Raw genomic sequence first — 21700 nt, 5'->3', positions numbered from 1 at the left:
CAAAATGGCTATCTCAAAATTTTGATTGGGTGTGTCTGGGGAAATGGTGGGCGTGGAAGGGGTGTTAGTTGCCTTCCAATAAGTTTTGACCCTTAAAAAGAGCACTGGAACTCTTGATTTCCAACTGAATGAGCCCTCTTTGAAGTTTTTACGACGACCCCTTCCACATGAAGTGCTTCTGGAAAATAAATAAATAATAATAAATAAATAATAACACATTGGAGCCATATGGCCTTTACTACAGGCAACGCTATAGCGTTGCCTCTGATTTTCATTCATCAGCATTTGTAAGAATCTTCCAGAAGGTTGCAGTACAGAGGATGTGGAGGAGAACAACAGTGTTGTACAGCATTGCAAGATAACAGTGACTGAAACAAAACTTAGCAGAGACTATGGAAGCATATGAAGCTGATATGCAGTGTTTGATGCCTTCAGTTAGGAGATGACAAATGTGAGAAATGGTATTTCCAATGTGAACAAAAAGGTAAACAATTTGGTCAAAAAGGCATATCATTGAATTCCCAAGTACAATTTCTCAAGGAAGTTGGCCTTACCAGTTAAAAATGCACTACATCAGACTTTTCAGCATTAAATTCAAGACCAGATTTTAAGTATTCTGCTGTAGTTTTTGGAAAGTTTCAGAAATTTTGTCCAAAATTCAGCTGATGTTAAAAATGTCATCAGCAGAAGTGACTAAGAAGATATTGAGGCCAGTGAGAATGCAAGACATATCACACTGGTCCTGAGCTTCAAGGACGTAGTTATTGAAGTAACAAGGTGAAGCAATTGCACTTTGCATGGCTCATCTCTTAACTGGTACAGTTCTATTCAGTGGTCTTGCCATTTTGTCTTCCTTAGGTGGGATTTTAAGATGGACTCGTAGCTTGGCATACATATCCCTTTGAGAACTGATTATAGGCAGATTTAATCCTCTATAGCAAAAGGGGATGGGTCAAGGAGTCAAAGGTATGGCAAACATCATGACTCACCAAGGCGAGTGTACAAGAAGCATCAAGCAGAGCATTAGCAACAACTGCAGGGTCTCCACATTGATGTAGAGGCATGTAACTTTTTTCTTCAAGCTCTTTTATGAACAGCAGTTCATAAAGCTTGTATAAACTGGTTGATACCAAGCCCTTTGTAAAAATCATTTGCAGCAGTAACATAAGATGTTCTAAAAGTGCAGGGCCACCATTTTTGATATGTAGGGTTTGAATTCCATCTATGCCTTGTGACAGCTTTGGCTTAAAACACATAATAGCATCAGCCATTGACATTACAGATACTATAAAATCAGAGTTTGAATTCTATCTATGCCTTGTGACAGCTTTGGCTAAAGACGCACAATAGCATCAGTCATTGACATTACAGATACTATAAAATCAGAGTCAGAGAATGCACACAAAAATTGGTCAAGCTCTTCAGCATATTTCCGTTCAAGTTAGGGGTCTGGTGGAAAGAATTCAGCCTCATAGAAAGATTACAACTCAGATAAAGAAACATCAGAAGCAAAAAGGAAGGGTTTTGTGTTCCTTGGATAGAGTGTTGACCAAAGGAAATGGGGTGATCTTCTTTTTTTTGTACTGACTGTTCTGTGATTTTCTTGTGGTGGTACTGACGTTTCTTGGCAAACATTTTCTCTGTTACAATGCAGATGGAATTAACAGGACTAGGCAGAGGGTGGGGCCTAGGACGGTACCCTGGGGAACTCCACTGACAACATCACATGGTTCAGAAAATACCTTATTGCCGTTATTGGTGAAAAGTTGGACATGCTGCTCTTGATCTGTTAGGAAATTCACCACCCATTTTACTACATCAGTGTGGATGCCAGTGGCTGATAATTTGCCCCTAAGGCGTCTGCGGGGCACCTTGTCAAATGCTTTGGTGAGGACAAGCAAAATAAGGTCAACACGTACTCCCCTCTCCAGAAGGTCAGTGATGATATTGTAGGTTTCAAGTAAGTTGGTCTCAACTGACTTTCCCAGAAGGAAGCCATGCTGGTCTGGTGACAGTATACTGTTGGACAGAAGATGTGTTTGAATTTTGGCATTCACAATGCATTCCAGGGTTTTTGCTACTGCTGAGATTAAGCTGATTGGCTGATAATTCTCCGCATTTGTCTTGTCACCTTTCTTGAATATTGGTGTAATGTAAGAGCTCTTCCAATCTGAAGGCACAGTCTTTGAGTTGAGGGACTTCTGAAACATTTGACATAATGGAGTTGATATCTCATTAGCCAGTTCTTTTAGGAGCCTTGGGTGAATGTTATCCAGCCCTGCTGACTTATTAACATCTAGCACTTCAAGTCGCTTTGTGACAGACCCTAGAGTAATCATGATAGTTGGCATAAGGTTTGGTATACGGTATGTTGGACTGTTGGAGAAAGGACCATCAGTTTCATTGGCAAACACTGATGCAATTTGTTTGTTGAGTAATTCAGCAATTTCTCACAGGTCAGTAATTTCCGTGCCATCAGATTTCTCCAGTTTCTTTATTGAATGTCTACACCTTTTGGGGTTTCTCTTGCTATCATCTGCAAACTTGGTCCCTCAAAAGAAAATTTCTATATAAGTTCCAGCATTTTTAACATATTTTAAATCGCGGATGTAAAAAAGAAAAGCAAGATTTTTCAGCATCATAGCATTAAGCTATTTGAATATGTTTTATGTCTGTCTAATAAATACCCGTTTGTCTGGTTTATTTGTCTAACAAATACCCGTTTGTCTGGTTTCCTTGCACAGTCTATAGCCGTGGGTTATTTATAATGCACAAGTACCAAATAATCTATATTCGTTTTGATTAGTTTTTTTGGAAACCCCTTAACATTTTGAGTTGGGTAACCACATAAAACATATTCAAATAGCTTAATGCTATAATGCTGAAAAATTTTGCTTTCCTTTTTTACATCCACAATTTAAAATATGTAAAAAATGCTGGAACTTATATAAAAATTTTCTTTTGAGGGTGGAAAGGTTAGCAGCAAGGGGATTTGATAGCAGGGAGAGGGGGAGGGGGGGGGCGGTGGTCAGCCACCTGCTCGCGGTGCCCCTGCTTATACTAATCTAAGCTGACCATTTTGATGCAACGTGTTGCACCGGAATCATACTCTAAAATCTGGTTGATAATTTGCCTGTCTAAAAAATTTGTCTGAGTTTTGTAAAAGGGGGAAACAACCCCTAACAATCAAAAATTTTAATAAAACTCATACCATCAAATTTGTGGTTCTTGGCGAATACCCGCCGGAAAATACCCCCCACGGGAAATACCCTCACGGAACCCCCCCCCCAAAAAAAAAAAAATTCCCCGTGGAAAATAAGGCTTTTCAAATTTCAAATTACCAACCAGATTTTAGAGTATTAAGGGGGAATGGGATGAATGGTAAGGAGGATTTCAAAAACTTTGAATGACCTTTAAAAATCTGTGAGTTATAGCAATGGAACCCTGCAAAATAGATCTTCTGTTTAAATGAAGTACAACAAACTTATTTCAGCTTCAAAACTTCTGCTCAATTCCAACTTATAAGGTTTTAAATATATGCAAATACATTTCCTAAATTTTGGAAATAAAACACTGATATGGCTTAAAATTCTGCTCAAATGATTTTCAGAACTAAAGCCAGAGAAAAAGAAACTGACAACTGAAAATTAAGGTAAAATGTTGTTTATTCAAAATTTCAATGGGTAATGGGTATTTCAAAGACATCTTCCCATGACATAACTGGTGACATTGATATGGCTTAAAATTCTGCTCAAATAACTGAAATTGCGTTTTTAAAACTAAAGCCAGAGAAAAAGAAACTGATAACCGAAAATTAAGGTAAAATGTTGTTTTGTCAAAATTTCAATGGGTAATGGGTATTTCAAAAACATCTTCCCATGACATAACTTGTCCTCTAAAGTCGATTCTGATGTTTGTAGCGCTCTATGGCTTAGCGCTTTAGAAATATTTAAAAAAGCTTCTGAAGTAGAGTTTTGGAAAATTTTGAGTTTGGGGGGAAGGGGGATTTTAAGAACATCTTCCCATTACATAATTTGTCCTCTAAAGTCGATTCTGATGTTTGTAACGCTCTCTGTCTTAGCGCTTTAGAAATATTTAAAAAAGGTTCTAAAGTAAAATTTTGGAAAATTTTGAGTTTGGGGGGGAAGGGGGATTTCAAAAACATCTTCTCATAACACAATTTGTCCTCTGAAATCGATTCTGATATATGTAGTGCTCTATATATTAGTGCTTTAGAAATATTTAAAAAGCTTCTTAAGTAGAATTTTAGAATTTTTTGAGTTTTGGGAGGGGGGATTTTAAAAACCTCTTCTCGTGATATAACGTGTCCTCTGAAGTCGATTCTGATGTTTGTAGTGCTCTATGTCTTAGCGCTTTAGAAATATTTAAAAAAGCTTCTAAAGTAGAATATTGGAAAATTTTGAGTTTGGGGCAAAGGGGGATTTCAAAAAAGTTTCGAGTTTGGGGGGAAGGGGGATTTTAAAAACCTCTTCCAGTGATATAACGTGTCCTCTGAAGTTGGTTCTGATGTTTGTAGCGCTCTATGTCTTAGCGCTTTAGAAATATTTAAAAAAGCTTCTAAAATAGAATATTGGAAAATTTTGAGTTTGGGGCAAAGGGGGATTTCAAAAAAGTTTCGAGTTTGGGGGGAAGGGGGATTTTAAAAACCTCTTCCAGTGATATAACGTGTCCTCTGAAGTCGATTCTGATGCTTTTAGCACTCTATCCATTAGTGCTTTAGAAATATTTAAAAAACTTCTAAAGCAGAACTTTGGAAAATTTTGAGTTTGGGGGGAAGGGGGATTTAAAAAAACATCTTCCCATAACATAATTTTTCCTCTGAAATCGATTCTGATATTTGTAACGCTCTATCTATTAGTGCTTTAGAAATATTTAAAAAGCTTCTTACGTAGAATTTTGGAAAATTTTGAGTTTGGGGGGAAGGGGGATTTCAAAAACCTCTTCCCGTGATATAAATTGTCCTCTAAAGTCGATTCTGATGTTTGTGGCGCTCTATGTCTTAGTGCTTTAGAAATATTTAAAAACCTTTAAAGTAGAATTTTTGAAAATTTTGAGTTTGGGGCAAAGGGGGATAGCAAAAACATTTTCCCATGACATAAATTGTCCTCTAAAGTCGATTCTGATGTTTGTAGCGCTCTATGTCTTAGCGCTTTATAAATATTTAAAAACGCTTCTAAAGTAGAATTTTGGAAAATTTTGAGTTTGGGGCAGGGAGATTGCAAAAAAAATTTGAGCTTGGGGGGAAGGGGGAATTATTGTAGAATTAATTTGGCCTCTAAAGTCGATTCTGATGTTTTTAGCGCGCTATCTGTTAGTGCTTTGGAAATATTTAAAAAGTTTCTAAAGTAGAATTTTAGAAAATTTTGAGTTTGGGGGGGAGAGGGATTTCAAAAACATCTGCCCATGACATAACTTGTCCTCTAAAGTCGATTCTGATGTTTGTAGTGCTCTATGTCTTAGCGCTTTAGAAATATTTAAAAAAGCCTCTAAAGTAGAATTTTGAGTTAGGGGAAGGGGAATTTCAAAAAAATTTTGAGTTTGGGGGAAAGGGGGAATTATTGTAGAATTAATTTGGCCTCTAAAGTCGATTCTGATGTTTTAGCGCGCTATCTGTTAGTGCTTTGGAAATATTTAAAAAGCTTGAAGAGTAGAATTTTAGAAAATTTTGAGTTTGGCAAGAAGGGGGATTTCAAAAACATCTCCCCATGACATAACTTGTCCTCTAAAGTCGATTCTGATGTTTGTAGCGCTCTACGTCTTAGCGCTTTAGAAATATCTAAAAGAGCCTCTAAAGTAGAATTTTGGAAAATTTTGAGTTTGGGCAGAAGGGGGATTTCAAGAACATCTTCCCATAACATAATTTGTCCTCTAAAGTTGATTCTGACGTTTGTAGCGCTCTATGTCTTAGCGCTTTAGAAATATTTAAAAGGCTTCTAAAGTAATATTTTGGAAAATTATGAGTTTGGGGGGAAGGGGGATTTCAAAAACATCTTCCCATAACATAATTTGTCCTCTGAAGTCGATTCTGATATTTGTAGCGCTCTATCTATTAGTGCTTTACAAATATTTAAAAAGCTTCTTAAGTAGAATTTTAGACATTTTTAAGTTTTGGGGAGAGGGATTTCAAAAACATCTTCCAATGACATAATTTGTCTTCTAAAGTCAATTCTGATGTTTGTAGCCCTCTATCAATAAGTGCTTTAGAAATATTTAAAAAGCTTCTAAAGTAGAATTTTAGAAAATTTTGAGTTTGATGGGAAGGGGGATTTTAAAAACCTCTTCGTGATATAACGTGTCCTCTGAAGTCTATTCTGATGCTTTTAGCACTCTATCTATTAGTGCTTTAGAAATATTTTAAAAGCTTCTAAAGTAGAATTTTAGAAAATTTTGAGTTTGGGGGGAAGGGGGATTTCAAACACCTCTCCCCATAACACAACTTGTCCTCTAAAGTCGATTCTGATGTTTGTAGTGCTCTATGTCTTAGTGCTTTAGAAATATTTAAAAAGCTTCTAAAGTAGAATTTTGGAAAATTTTAAGTTTGGTGCAAAGGGGGGATTTCAGAAAAGTTTTAAGTTTGGGGGGAAGGGGGAACTATTGTGGAATTAATTTGGCCTCTAAAGTCGATTCTGATGTTTTTAGCATGCTATCTATTAGTGCTTTGGAAATATTGAAAAAGCTTCTAGAGCAGAATTTTAGAAAATTTTGAGTTTGGGGCAAAGGGGGATTTCAAAAACATCTTCCCATGACATAAATTGACTAAAGTCGATTCTGATGTTTGTAGCGCTCTATGTCTTAGCCCTTTACAAATATTTAAAAAAGCTTCTAAAGTAGAGTTTTGGAAAATTTTGAGTTTGGGGGGAAGGGGGATTTCAAAAACATCTTCCCATGACATAAATTGTCCTCTAAAGTTGATTCTGATGCTTGTAGCGCTCTATGTCTTGGCACTTTAGAAATATTTAAAAAAGCTTCTAAAGTAGAATTTTGGAAAATTTTAAGTTTGGTGCAAAGGGGGGATTTCAGAAAAGTTTTAAAGTTTGGGGGGAAGGGGGAATTATTGTGGAATTAATTTGGCCTCTAAAGTCAATTCTGATGTTTTTAGCGCACTATCTATTAGTGCTTTGGAAATATTTAAAGAGCTTCTAGAGCAGAATTTTAGAAAATTTTGAGTTTGGGGGGAAGAAGGATTTCAAAAACATCTTCCCATGACATAACTTGTCCTCTAAAGTCGATTCTGATGTTTTCTAGTGCTCTATGTCTTAGCGCTTTAGAAATATTTAAAAAAGCTTCTAAAGTAGAATTCTAAAGCTTATAAAGTAGGAACAGTTGATTCTGATACGAATGAAAGGATCACCAATCAACATCACGATCATACAAGTCTACGCTCCTGACTGCAGCAAACCAGATGAAGAGTCTGACAATTTCTATTTTCAACTGCAAAGCCTAATTGACGCAGTTTCCAAAAATGACCTTGTTGTTGTCATTGGCGACTTCAATGCTATTATTGGTAACGATTCTGCTGCTAACGAAGATGTTATGGGTAAATTTGGCCTTGGACGACTTAACAAGAGGGGAGAACGCCTCATTGAATTTTGCAGAGACAGTGATCTAGCCATTACCAACACTCTCTTCAAACACAGAGAACATCATAAGGCGACATGGACATTGACGGAAGGAAAAACCCATAATCTTATTGATTACGTGCTTGTCTCTAGGCAGTGGAAATCATCTGTGCTAGATACTGTCACCCTCGCAGGTGGCAATTTTGACAGCGACCATTCCCTGGTCATGTCTGCACTAAAAATATGCCTGAAATCTTCCGCAAAGCTGAATAATAGACCTGCTCGTTTTAACATACATCTTCTCAAAGACCCTCAAACCTGCCAGACCTACATCAATGAACTGTCTACTCAAATATCAGACCTTCTTTCTAATATTCCTATAACTCTATCTAAAGAGGATATCAATAAACTGGTCACAGACTCCTCTAGGATAATCAGCAAAGTAGCAATGTCTGCCCTAGGAATCAAAAAGGGTGATGAAAAGTCTTCGATAACCAACAAAATCATTTCATTATGTGCTGAGAAACGAAAACACAATAACAGCTCAGACAGAGAGAGCAGGGACAGATACAAGCAGTTGAAGCATGCTGTAGAAAAAACCACCCGTATAGCCCATATACCCGTATACATTAAAGACAAATGCAAACAGTGTGAGTCTGATTTTAAGAAAGGTGACTCATACTTCATGTATAAGAGAGTTTGTGAGCTAAAAAGCAAGAAAAGTATCTGTTCTTGTGCACTGCTAGATAAAAACAGCTCCCAGATACAAAGCACAGAAGGAATCCGATCGATATGGATGGAGCATTTCAAAGAAAAGCTTAATCCTGATATCCTTCCAAACCCTGCTGTCCTGGACTTGTTTCCCGTGACTGTCTCAGACGCCAGCCTACCTCCTCTCCATTCTGAGGTCAAGGATGCCATCCAAGCACTGAAGACTAACAAGGCCCCTGGCCCGGACAGAATAAAGGCAGAACTGCTGAAAGTCTGGTGTGAACCACTTATAGATCTTTTCCACAAGATTGTATCTGCTGCCTGGCAAAAGAGTCATTTCCCAACTTCTTGGTGCAAAGCCACAATTGTTCCATTACACAAGAAGGGGTCAAAGGTGATGTGATAATTACCATCCTATTAGCCTAAAAAGTCAAACTGCCAAGATCTTCACCTGAATTATACTCCAACGGATCAGAGCCATGTCATCCTTAGTCATCCAAGAATACCAAGCCAGTTTGCAGGATACAAAGCTGCAGGATACAGTTAAGCCAGACCTGAAACTTAATGGAGAGAGTATCCAGTGGGTTAATGAGTTCCCTTACCTTGGTAGTCTGATCACCAGCAACAACAGTCTATCAAAAGACATTAAAAGATGTCTTGCCCTTGCAAGTTCCAGTTTCAGGGCCCTTATGCCCATATGGCGATGCAAGGATTTGTCTCTGCTGCTTAAGACACAACTTTTTGACAGATGGGACTTAAGTCAAGTCTAAAGTAGAATTTTGGAAAATTTTGAGTTTGGGGCAAAGGGGGATTTAAAAAAAATTTTGAGTTTGGGGGGAAGGGGGAAATATTGTAGAATTAATTTGGCCTCTAAAGTCAATTCTGATATTTTTAGTGTGCTATCTGTTAGTGCTTTGGAAATTTAAAAAGCTTCTAGAGTAGAATTTTAGAAAATTTTGAGTTTGGGGGGAAGAGGGATTTCAAAAACATCTTACCATAACATAAATTGTACTCTGAAGTCAATGCTGAAGTATATAGCGCTCTATGACTTAGCGATTTAGAAATATTTAAAAAAGCTTGCGAAGCAGAATTTTGAGTTTGGGGGGAAGGGGGATTTCAAGAATATCTTCTCATAATAAAATTTGTCCTCTAGAGTCAATTCTGATATTTGTAGCACTCTATCTATTAGTGTTTTAGAAATATTTAAAAAGCTTCTTAAGTAGAATTTTAGACATTTTTGAGTTTTGGGGAGGGGGGATTTCAAAAACATCTTCCCATGACATAACTTGTCTTCTAAAGTCAAATGTAGCACTCTAAGGCTTAGCGCTTTAGAGATATTTAAAAAAGCTTCTAAAGCAGAATTATGAAAAATTTTGAGTTTGGGGGGAAGGGGGATTTCAAGAACATCTTCCCATAACATAATTTGTCCTCTAAAGTTGATTCTGATGTTTGCAGCGCTCTATGTCTTAGCACTTTAGAAATATTTAAAACAGATTCTACAATAGAATTTTGTATTATTTTTAGTTTAGGGGGACGGGGGATTTTAAAGACATCTTTCCATGACATGATTTGTCCTCTGAAGTCAATTCTGATATTTATAGCGCTCTATCTATTAGTGCTTTATAACTATTTAAAAAGCTTCTTAAGTAGAATTTTAGACATTTTTGAGTTTTGGGGAGGGGGGGATTTCAAAAACATCTTCCCATGACATAACTTGTCTTCTAAAGTCAATTCTGATGTTTGTAGTGCTCTATCAATTAGTTCTTCAGAAATATTTAAAAAGCTTCATGAGCGCATGGACCTATAAAAATAAAAACATCTTCTCATAACATAATTTGTACTTGAAAAACAATTTGGATTTTTTTACTGGTCTATCTCTTGTACAATCCTTTCCTCAATTAATAAAGTTTAAATATCATATCAACATACAGTTGTCTTCTACCCCATGGGACATGCATGCTACTGTTAAAGGGGTTATGAAAAGCAAAGTTGTGACATCACAAACAGGTTCCATAAGCAATGTCAGCTAGATAGTAAATAAGTTAAAGTGATGACTGTTAAATGAAAATAGGATTTTGGAAAACATTTTAATGAACAAGGTTAAAAGCAGAAGTTGTGTAAGGTAAGCAGTGATTTATAATTATGATAGTAATATAGGATAAAATGTGAGCTAAAACAACTAGTAATGTGCAGTAATTTATCATTATATAGAGAGGGGGTGAGGAGTGGAGGTAGGTACTTCAAAGTACCTTCCCAGGACATACCTTAGCATGTATATCCATCCCTGAAAGTTTCATTTTCCTAACCCAACCCCTTTCCAAGATATCCAAAAGTAACTAAAGTAGAATTTTACCACCTTTTTTAATGCTGATTATGAATATAGTAATCATTTCTATCGGAAATTAATTTTATCCCCCCCCCTATATATGCCAATTCAGGGTATATATTTCTACAACCTAACCTAACCCAACCCTGGGTAAAGTTCTACCAAATCATATTATTGAGTTATGACTAAAGTTAATACACCATTTGATGCCTTTTTTTAATGCTGATTGAAAATATAATAGGCCTAACATTTCTCTCGTAAATGTATTTCAGCTCTCCCCCCTCCTAAATATGCCCAATCCGGGTTAGGTTTGGTTGTAGATATATATACCCGGAATTGGCATATATAGGGGGGGCTGAAATTCATTTCCAATAGAAATGATTACTATATTTGTAATCAGCATATAAAAAAGGGGTAAAGTTCTACCAAATCATATTATTTAGTTAAGACTAAATTTAAAAAAACATTCGAGGCCTTTTTTAGGCGTTTAAAGCATATAATAAGAACCTATTTCGGAAATTAATTTCAGCCCCCCCCCCCCTATATATGCCCAGTAAAGGGTAGGGGAGGGATAGCCTATATAGGGGGGGGGGGCTATATTTCATTTCCGATATAAATTATTAGCCTATTATATTGGTTATACGCATTAAAAAAGGCATCGAATGGTGTATTCACTTTATTTATAAATCAATAATATGATTTGGTAGAACTTTACCAAAAAAGGCACTGAGTGGTATATTTACTTTATGCATAAGTCAATAATATGATTTGGTAGAACTTTACCTAACCCTGAATTGGCATACATAGGGGGGGGGGGCTGAAATTCATTTCCGATAGAAATGATTATTATATCTGTAATCAGCATAAAAAAAGGCATTGAATGGTGTATTCACAGTAAAGTTCTATGAAATCATATTATTGAGTTAGGACTAAACTGAATATACCATTCAATGCCTTTTTTATGCTGATTACAAATATAATAAGCATTTCTATCGGAAATGAATTTCAGCCCCCCCCCCAAAAGAGGCCCAATACGGGGTCGGTTGGTTATAGCCTATATAGGGGGGGGGGGCTGAAATTCATTTCAAATAGAAATTGTTATTAGGCTATATTTGTAATCAGCATAAAAAAAGGCATTGAATGGTGTATTCACTTTATTTCTAACTCAATAATATGATTTCATAGAACTTTACCATATTCACTTTATTCCTAACTCAATAATGCATAGACTGAGAATTCCTAACTGAGAATGCATAGACTACAGTTGCCTTCTCTCCAGTTCAGACGTGATAGAGCCGACGTAATAAATACATTTCGCATTGTTAGGAATATTGATAATATCACCCCAACTCACTTTTTCACTTTTACAGAATACAGTAGTACCCGTCAACACCAACACAAAATTTACCCACCATGTTCACAGAAAAGATTAGGCCAAAACTCTTTGTCTAGTTGAGTGTGGAAGACTTGGAATTCACTTCCATCATAAATAGTTGCAAGTACCACAGTCAAGTCTTTCAAAAGTAGTTTAACCTCTACAGATTTCTATACTAGGTCCTATCACAATCCAATTTGAGATTATTTTTTTTTTTACTTTTGTATTACCTGATTTGTGACAGTGTGACAGTTATTTTGTAGGCTTACTTTTTCGTAGGTTTCAATTATTAACAGATATGTTTCAGTTAAGTTGGTATGTTATTGTATGTTTCAGTAATAATGTTTTTCCAATGTTTTTCAGTTACTGTATGTTTTTGTTATGTCATTGACATTGTTATAGACTTTTTTATAATTGTTTTGTGCGACAAGCTTGTTAAAGCTTACCGTATCTTGGTATTAATAAATAAATAAATAATAAATAATATGATTTGGTAGAAATTTACCTGGAACCCTCCAAAGGAAATAATGTAAAATTTTGGAAACTGCTGTAGGCCTAGTCTAAATATCTAGCCTACCATAAATTCGAAAAAAAAATTTCCCTGGCCAGGTTTGGTACCTTACCCCTACCCCCACCCCACCCCCAATGTGCAAATTCAAACCCTGAATTGGTATATATATAGGGGTGGAGGTAAAACACTTTATTTGTAAATTACAAATTTGCCAAATTCTTAGCAAAAAGGTAACACCAACCTAAAGCAACAACTCCAAGGCTTAACCTTAGAAATTCTGATCTAAACTATTATTTTGGTTCAAATAATTGCCTTTAGTATCTCTATTTCTTCCCTTGATTAATTCTGATTTGGCTTATATAAAATTTTCGCTATAGATGGCAATAACAAAACGGGCGCCATTTAAGCTTTCATAAATAAGCAGGTTATTTGAACACGCTAGAACAAGTGATTTTTTAAGGTAATTGTTAAGTTACTCTTTGTGGTTCATTGGTAGGTATTTTTTTAGTAAAAAATGTATTTTAAAGCATTGGTTAGTCGTATACTAAAATAATTATTTCGTTCAACTACCAGGCTACTTGATTTGGCCTAGACATAGGCTATCTGGAGAGCTGAGGCCTAATGATGATTTATAGAGTAAAACCTTCAACACTCAGATAGTACCTAAACTTGGCAAATAAGGGTTAAATTCTAATTTAGCTGCTTTTGTCTATCTCGGAAAGGGGTTAGGTTAGGAAAATGCAACGTTCAGGGATGGATCTACAGGCTAAAGTGTGTCCTGTGAAGGTATTTTTAAGTACCATCCTCCACTCTTTCTCTCTCTAGAGGGTCCTGACTTTGATGACCTTTAAAAATTTGTGTGTTATCAAATGAAACCTTGCAAAATAGGTCTTCCACTTACATGAAGTAGGCTACAGAAAGATTGTTTTCAGCTTCATAGCTTTGCTTAATCCCAATTTATAAGGTTTTAAAGGGTAAATTTCTACCAAATCATATTATTGAGTTAGGAATAAAGTGAATACACCATTCAATGCCTTTTTTTTATGTTAATTATGAGTATAATAATCATTTCTATCGAAAATGAATGTCATCCCCCCCCCTTTTATATGCCTAACCCTGAATTAGCATATAGGGGGGGGGGCGATAATTAAATTGTGTTAGAAATGATCGTCATATTTTTAATAATCATAAAAAAGGGCATCAAATGGTGTATTCACTTTTTTCCTAACTCAATAATAGCCTATGATTTGGTAGAACTTTACCTTTTAAAGATATACAAATACATTTCCTTAATTTTGAAAAAAAAAACATTGATATGGCTTAAAATTCTACTCAAATGAAAGGAATTGCATTTTCAGAACTAAAGCCAGAGAAAAGGAAACAATAACTATAAATTAGGTATGCTTAAAATGTTTTTTTGTAAAATTTTCAATAGGAATAGAGCTGCAGGCAAATTTCAGGACCCTCTAGAGGGAGAAGGAGTGGAGGTCAGTACTTCAAAATACCTTCCTAGGGCATACTTTAGTCTGTAGGCTAGACCCATCCCTGAAAATTTTATTTTCCTAAAGCAGTGTTCACAAGAATGTCTAGCTAGAATCCCATGTCTAGACACATGTCTAGCCAGAATTCAATGTCTAGGCAACAACTGTTCACAAGTAAAATTTGGCACACATGCTAGACAAGGCGCTTGGCTAAACATTGAGTTCTAGACTCTAGAACTCAATGTCTAGGATTGTTGATTACAGGACTCCACCCTTTGACTATTGGAAAAAATTAGTTTATAAGCTTATTTAGAATGGTACTATCCAATCTCCTTATAATTAAAAACATTTTAGTCATCTAGTTAGAAAATTTGGCCCATCTGTATAGGAAAAATTTATCCTGGGCTTCAAAATATATCTTCCATTAAGAGGGAGAGAGACGGAAGTTGTAACACAGTAGTGATAATTAATGTTGAAAAAACCCTATAATATTAACATATTTTATGCTATTCAGAATAAATTCTAACTATACAGATGGGCCAAATTTTCCAACTAGATGACTAAAATGTTTTTAATTATAAGGAGATTGGATAGTAGCATTCTATATAGGGCCTAAGCTTATAAACTAATTTTTTCCAATAGTCAAAGAGTGGATATCCATTGATTACAGCCAATCAGAACATGTCAAGTTTCACTTTTTCATCATTTATGTTTACATTTTTAAACTGATTTTTTTTTTTTTATTTTAGGCAAATATGCAACATCATGCATAATAGTGAAGCACACTAAGGCAATTGTTTGACAGTAAAAATGGGGATTACAATTTTGAAAGTTTTGCCTGAATAAGCTCTCTTGATTGGCTAGAAATGACAATTTAAAACTAATTTTTTAGTTTTAGCTAAGTACCAAATTTTACTTGTGAATGGTTGTTGCCTCGACATTAAATTCTGGCTAAACACGTGTCTAGACATGGGATTCTAGCTAGACACGCTTGTGAATGCTGCTTAAAGCAGTGTTCACAAGTGTGTCTAGCCAGAGCTCAATGTCTAGGCAACAACCATTCACAAGTAAAATTTGGTACTTAGCTAAAACTACAAATTTAGTTTGAAATTGTCATTTCTAGCCAATCAAGAGAGATTATGCAGACAAGACTTTTAAAATTGTAATCCCTATTTTTACTGTTACAAGATTATGGATGAGATAAGGAAAACAATTGCTGTATTGTGCTTTGCTTTTATGTCTGGTGTTGCATATTTGCCTAAAATGAAAAAAACAGTTAATGAATATAGTGGAACTTGATACATATTGGCTGTAAATACATTACAGCCAATGTAAATACATATTGACACATATTGAAAATCTTATACATTGAGTTCTAGAGTCTAGAACTCAATTTTTAGATAAAGCAGTGTTCACAGGCATGTCTAGCTAGAATCCCATGTATAGACATGTGTATAGCCAGAATTCAATGTCTAGGCAATAACCATTCACAAGTAAAATTTGGTGCTTAGATAAAACTACAAATTTAGTTTCAAATTGTCATTTCTAGCCAATCAAGAGAACTTATGCCAGCAAAACTTTCATAACTGTAATCCCTATTTTTACTGTCAAAAGATAATGGATGAGATAAGCAAAACATTTTTGCCTTAGTGTGCTTCACTATTATGTCTGGTGTTGCATATTTGCCTAAAATGAAAAAAAAACAATTAATAAGAAAACAAAAATTTAATTTCAGTTTAAAAATGTAAACAAAGATGATGGAAATAGTGGAACTTGACACATTGTGATTGGCTGTAATCAAAAATCCTAGACATTGAGTTCTAGAGTCTAGAACTCAATGTCTATCCAAGCACCGCACCTTGTCTAGCTAAGCACTGAATTTTACTTATGAGTGGTTGTTGCCTAGACACTGAATTCTGGCTAGACACATGTTTAGACATAGGATTCTAGCTAAACATGCTTGTGAATGCTGCTTAAGTACCTTGTCTAACATGTCTAGCTAAGCACCAAATTTTACTTCTGAATGGTTGTTGCCTAGACATTGATTTCTGGCTAGACACATCTCTAGACATAGGGGTCTAGCTAGACATGCTTGTGAATGCCATGTAACCTAACTACTTTCCATGATAGCTATAAGTAGCTAAATTAGAATTTTACCGAAATAAGTACTAGTTTAGGGGTTGGAACCCTCCAAAGGAAACATTGTAAAATTTTGGAAACAGCTGTAGTCTAAATATCTAGCCTACCATAAATTCAAAAAAAAAATTGTTTGCCTGGCCCAGGTCTGGAAAAAGAAAAAGTTCCAAAGCTGCCAATAGCAGAATTCCAAAATCTGCAGTACAACCTGTATCTTGACAGCTTTTCTTTGAGCAAACAGAATTTTATATGTAAAAATGGTATTTGCAGACAAAATTTGCCAACAAATTGGAAAACTGCTAAGTAGCCTAGCATTGCTACTTTGCTATCCCATTTTTTGCACTGCAGGCCTGGCCTAGGCCATATTATTCCTAAAAGTGCATCACTTTAATTATTTTTGGAGTTTAAATAACTCAGGTGATATTTACTTTAGGGGGGAGGGAGTAAAGTAAAGTGATGCACTTTTGTGAACAATATAAGTATGTATTTAGAATTTTTTAAGGTAGGCAGTTGTAGTTTTCAGGATTTTTTTTAGTCACTTAGAGATGTTGTAGATAAAGTTTTAAGAGAAGATCAGTTCAGTTTTAGGAAGGGTAAGAGGATGCTTTGACCAAATTTTTACTATTATCCTAGTTTAATAATTGTCAAGTGCTTGAGTAATAAAACACTTTTAGTTCTTATTGATTATGAGCAAGCAGCAGCAGGAAAAGAGGTTAGTTGCAGGTTTTGTATTAAATCAGGAGTTAAGCAGGGTTGTGTTCTATCCCTATGTATATGGATCATTTTGATGGACTTTGTCTGAAGGAACACAGGAATTGCACTGGAAGAACATAGAATCAAGTAGGAAAAGAAAACTTTCCTGGACTTGTGTTTTGCATCCAAGGTGAAAGTTTGAGCAAACAGAATTAACTTTTAGAGGTTTATGTGAGTTCAGGGTTCTAGAATAGGTATGACAATTAATGATAGGAAGACTAATTTGCTAAGGCTAGGAATAAGTGAAGATGAAAAGATCACATTGGGTAACAGAAAGGTTGATTAAGTGGACAGCTTCACTTACCCTGGTAGTGTTATTAGTAAAGATGGTGAGAGAAGTGAAGATGTTAAAAGTAGAATAGCCAAGGCTCAGGGTGTGTTTTCACAGTTGAAAATAGTTTGGAAGAATAGTAAGATAAGTCTGCAAACCAAGATTAGAATATTGGAAGCTACAGTGATGACAGTGGTCAAAGTTGGTTCTGAAGCATGGCATCTCCAAAAACAGAGGAAGTTTTCCACAAACAAATGCAGATGCAATAACAAGGGCCTTTTGTGCAATTCAAAGTCTCATAATAGTTTAAGTTGTTACAATAAATAAGATTTAGATCACATAATTTAGTAGATTTCATATTTTTTCAATATTTTTAACATTTGGTGCTCCAGCAATGTTACAATCAGATAATGGTAGAGAAATAATCAAGTCAAATCAAAATTGGAGCTATGCAAAAATAAAAAAAAATATGAAAGGGGCTGTGCCCTCCTCAACGCCTTGCTCTTTACGCTAAAGTTTGACTTTCTCACAACTCTTTTTTTTAAACAATAAAAACTTTAGCGTAAAGAGTCAGGCGTTGAGGAGGGCACAGCCCCTTTCATATACGGAAGCGGGGGTTTGGGGGACGGCAGCCCCCCAACTGTACCTCCTAATTCCTGTACGTTTTAAGGTTCGAACTTGTGACTCAGTCTCTTTAACTCCTTAGAAAACGTAGTTTTTTTCAAATAATTTCTGCACGTTTTTGTACAGTTTATTACTTATTATTGCTTGACTAACTGTTAGCTGATCATGTCAGGAGTTAAAGTTGGGGAGCTGTCGCCCCCCAAACCACCCGCTTTTGAAGATTCTTGTGTTAAGGCTTTTAATTCCTGAATACTCAAATCAAATGCACAGTAAAATTTTCTTTGAGCATGTGGGTATATGGCATGTTATCAAAGTAGTGGAGACTTACCTGTAAGCTGAACGCTGACTGTGATATTCTTCTGGAGATGCCTGTTGAGCCAAAGGATTTAACAGATTGGATTTAAAAAAGAAACTGAGTTTCTTTTTTAAACTTTAAATTTAAGAGATACTACTTTAAATTCAATATATAAAAAATTTAATCTGACCGGGAATCAAACCTGGGTCTTCCGCTTGACAGACAGCAATAGTGACCACTGTACCATCAGAGCCTTTTGTTAAATTATTTTTAGTCTCTGCAATCTATTTTGGAAGCTTGCAGTTGGTCTTGTTAGGTTAAGAGGACTATTTTGATCTAATTTAATAATGAAATACTATGCTTTTGGGAATTTCAAAAATTAACATGGGCTCTTATAGGAAAACGAGGTTTTTCGTAAATGTAAATTCGGGGGATAATTTTTTGGTCTGAAAATATCAAAAAACCCTAACAGGTCAAATTTCGCTTCGAATGAGTCCTCATTCACCTGGATCCATTGCCAACTGTGGCCTGTAGGCGTGGCTAACAAAAAAAAAATTGATGAACATTAAGTGGCTATATTTGGTTTTTGGAAAACAGGAAAAGAGTGTTCAGATTGAGCTGAAATTTTGAAGATAAGCTCCCAGTCCCTAGGAAAGCTTAACCTCTAAATTTCAGCCCGATTGGACAACGTTAAAGGGGGGCTGTGACGGGAGGGTCGAAACTTCCAGCCCACTTTCCCCCATGAAGATAAAGTCGGAGGGGGGTGAAATTTTGCACGTTTTTAAGTTGGAGCTTAGGCTACAAAATGCGATCACCGCCGTCTCTCTGCGACCGCTAGGACCGGAAATCGCTTAACATTGTGGTGGGTCGCCTCTTTAAAGAGGCACGAGTGTGCCTCCTTGACAATGTCTAAAGGAAGTCCCAAAAACAAAGATTTGCAGTTGCAGTTACTATAAATAACAATTCTGTAGAACCAACACCTAAACTATGAAACATGATAAGATGTGAAAATTGACAACCTGGACCATCAGTTGCAACAACACCAATTAGGGCAGCTAAAGAAAAGGCCATTTCTAAAGTATCTGAAGTAATCAAAATCCAAAAACGTGTCAAAAGTGAAAATGAACAGCAAAGACCCAGGCAGTTAGAAGATAAAAAAAAACAAGAATTAGAGCATATGAAAAATGAAAATGAACAGCAAAGACACATGTGGCTAGAAGATATGCAAAAACGACAATTAGTGCATATGAAAAATGAAATAGAAGAGCAAAGATACATGTGGTTAAAAGATAAATGAAAACGAGAATTAGAGCATTTGAAAAATGAAAATTAACAACAAAGACATGGGCAGTTAGAAGATATGCAAAAATGACAATTAGAGCATATCAAAAATGAAAGTGGAGATCAAAGATACAGAAGAACAGTAGCATTGTAGTCTTTGTTACCAAAAACATGTGGTGCAAAACTAAGTACATATGTATAAAGAAGCCATAAACTCAGTAAATGTTATATATAAGTCTTTGGGACCCTTCAACATTGCTTTTATTCACTGTGGAACTCTCCATTTTCTGGAGGAAAGAGTAGCAAACAAAGGTAATTTGTTTGGAAATTACTGCTTGCACAGTCGAATTGTAATACCACTACCTCAATTTCCAAATGAATTGGTTTCCCTTTTTTTAGGACATCACTTGCTCTCTGAAGAGTTTCATAAACATATTCAAAATTTCTACTTGTGTTTTGCTCTAGCTTCATTTAATGTAAGTGATGATTGAACCATAAATAGTTGGGATATATTTAGCTTTAAAGTAGCAGGAAAAATTTATCACAAAATCAATTTAGCAGCATATCCATCACAAACTACTGAAGGCGAAATTGAGCTTCATATGGCCAAATGTACTTTTTAGATGACAATGAAGCTGTTAAGGAACACGTCATACATCCTTCAAATTATGGGATCTCTTGTGCTCCAATGAATCTCTTGGAAGAAACATTGAGAGATTCAAACAATTATGACAAAGGTTACCAAAAAATGCAAGAAGTGGAGGATAATGCAAATCAACTGGCTGCTTCATTGGGACAACAGCCGCCAAACCTGCAGCTCATTTTTAATTTGCCAGATTGTGTAGATTATAGATGGTTTAACCCTCCTGCATGTAATGAAGTATGCACTGTGCTTACTCTTAATGCTGAACATAGTTTCCACCAAATGAAATGGTTGTAAAAAAACATGGCAAAAATCTTGTCATTTAAAAAAATACTAACCATTGTGTGGAGCCCTTTACCTACCCAATGTTTTATCCAGCTGCAATTTCGCGATGGTCAAGGGGTGTGCTACTTCAAACATCTTATGTAAGTTGTTCATGTATAACACAGCTTTAATTAGCAAGGAATCGTATTGCTTTTCGACCTGAACATGCAAAAAGCCTTTCTGTGCAAGCTGTAACACGCCAATTCCCCTTGCCGGGAATTGGTAAGCGGATCCTGACGCTTCCCTTGTTCCTAGTATTGTGTGATTCAGTGGACTTTGGTTGTTTTTGTGTGAAAGTGATGACTGAAAAGCTGGTATTCAACCCAGTTCTGAACCTTTTGAGCAGTTCACTCACTAAAGGGGTGAAATTTGATCAGATTTTGAAAAGCACAGTAAACTATTTCAAGCTTGATACAATCATGTAAGCTAAAAAGACTCTTCACACCGAGTTGGACATTCAAAGCCAGATGGCTTCGTATGCCAAATATGAGGACAACATTACTAACATGTGCAAGTCGCTAGTCTCTGCGGCAAAGAAAAATGTCCCAACCCTAAAATATGTGATATTTAGTCCGTGTGAAGTACCTGCCATTGGTGAGGCAGTTCACGCTACTGTGGTGTCCAAAGTAAATGAACTCTCCAGAAAATTGGATGGATTTATGCTAAATAATAGCTGCTCTAGTCACCCTGCCAGATAAATCTCAATCGTCTCAAACCGCACCCCCGAGGCCGCTTTACTATGTAATACTCAAAGACCCTCCAACAGACTTAAAATACCCAAACGAACGCAAAGCATTTATCGACAAACTGTGCTCATGTCCAGACGGCGATATAACTGTGTTACGCCGCACTAATAGCGAGTGGAAACTCGTGGTTCGTTCCAAGCAAACCGCGAGCCAGATAGTGGATGCAGCTAAACGTGCGAAACCGTCACTCAACATCTCCCTCAAGGAACCTGCTTTTTTAGCCGCGATCAAGCGAGTGCTGGAGGATCTAGACAAACAGTCTCTTAAACAGCTAATCCCTAAGTGCAATAAAACCCTTCAGTGTGGCACGTCTCGAACATTTACAGTCTATTTTCCGACACGAAATGACCACAATACCTTTCTCAAAGTCTCAGTGAAAATCGGATATCTTCTTCTTCTTCTATTTTACAGCAGGTGGGCTTTTCAGTAACACTATTTAGCCCTTTTCCTTTTGCTTCACTCTGTGGGCTACAGAGCTACTGACTTGATTGCCTAATATTTATTAGATATATTCAGATATCTTTCAGCAGGTCTTTCGACTCTAGGAGTTCAAATATAAGATGATAGATATCGATTTATGTGCTCTGTGTGCAGGTATAGTTGGCTAGGCTCTTGGCTGATAGTGAGATTTTGTGGTGTTTAA

The 21700-nt window shown here is 36.1% G+C and overlaps 2 protein-coding genes across 2 annotated transcripts in view; one reads left to right on the top strand and one right to left on the bottom strand.

Annotated features, from left to right (window-relative positions):
* Positions 1 to 12809, bottom strand: part of dikar (CECR2 histone acetyl-lysine reader dikar) — an 89157-nt gene extending 76348 nt beyond the window's left edge. Inside the window, exon 1 of the mRNA XM_089108151.1 lies at positions 12745 to 12809. The gene's annotated coding sequence lies outside the window, so the exon portion shown is untranslated. The remainder of the gene's footprint in view (positions 1 to 12744) is intronic.
* Positions 12810 to 12924: 115 nt separating this feature from the next.
* Positions 12925 to 21700, top strand: part of LOC148955313 (protein lin-9 homolog) — a 53507-nt gene continuing 44731 nt past the window's right edge. The window contains exon 1 of the mRNA XM_089101468.1: positions 12925 to 12963. The gene's annotated coding sequence lies outside the window, so the exon portion shown is untranslated. The remainder of the gene's footprint in view (positions 12964 to 21700) is intronic.

The sequence above is a fragment of the Artemia sp. Qi Xiang Cuo genome, chromosome 2 (genome assembly GCF_049724085.1).
Source record: "Artemia sp. Qi Xiang Cuo chromosome 2, ASM4972408v1, whole genome shotgun sequence".
Taxonomy (NCBI): Eukaryota; Metazoa; Arthropoda; class Branchiopoda; order Anostraca; family Artemiidae; genus Artemia; species Artemia sp. Qi Xiang Cuo.
Note: the sequence above shows the minus strand (reverse complement) of the source record. Positions and strands in the feature narration are given on the sequence as shown.